Source organism: Meleagris gallopavo, chromosome 14 (genome assembly GCF_000146605.3).
Source record: "Meleagris gallopavo isolate NT-WF06-2002-E0010 breed Aviagen turkey brand Nicholas breeding stock chromosome 14, Turkey_5.1, whole genome shotgun sequence".
In the NCBI taxonomy this organism is placed as follows: domain Eukaryota; kingdom Metazoa; phylum Chordata; class Aves; order Galliformes; family Phasianidae; genus Meleagris; species Meleagris gallopavo.
The window spans coordinates 2,220,778-2,221,033 of record NC_015024.2 but is presented as its reverse complement, the minus strand read 5'-3'; the positions used below and the strand labels follow the sequence as shown (position 1 = coordinate 2,221,033).

At 75.4% G+C, this 256-nt stretch overlaps 1 protein-coding gene across 1 annotated transcript in view; it reads left to right on the top strand.

Moving 5' to 3' along the window:
• LOC100548252 (acylamino-acid-releasing enzyme) overlaps positions 1-256 on the top strand; it is a 4,806-nt gene that overhangs the window by 299 nt on the left and 4,251 nt on the right. The window lies entirely within an intron of this gene.

Genomic DNA, 256 nt, shown 5'->3' with positions numbered 1-256 from the left:
AACGTTGTTGAGCACCGGGACTGTGTGCCGTGGTTCTGTGGCCTCCGGTGCCCCCGGGGCTCGTGACCGCAGGCGGAGGGTGGGCAGAGCCTGCTGCCAGCTCCCAGCACCCTTCCTGGCTCCGGCCCCGGCGGGCTGCTCGCGCACCCTGGCACCCCGCCCACGCTGAGCCACAGCCGGCTGAGCGCGGAGCGGCCCCATGGCCTCGGGGACGCAGCGGGGCTCAGGGAGCCGGGGGCAACCGGCAGAGGGGCAG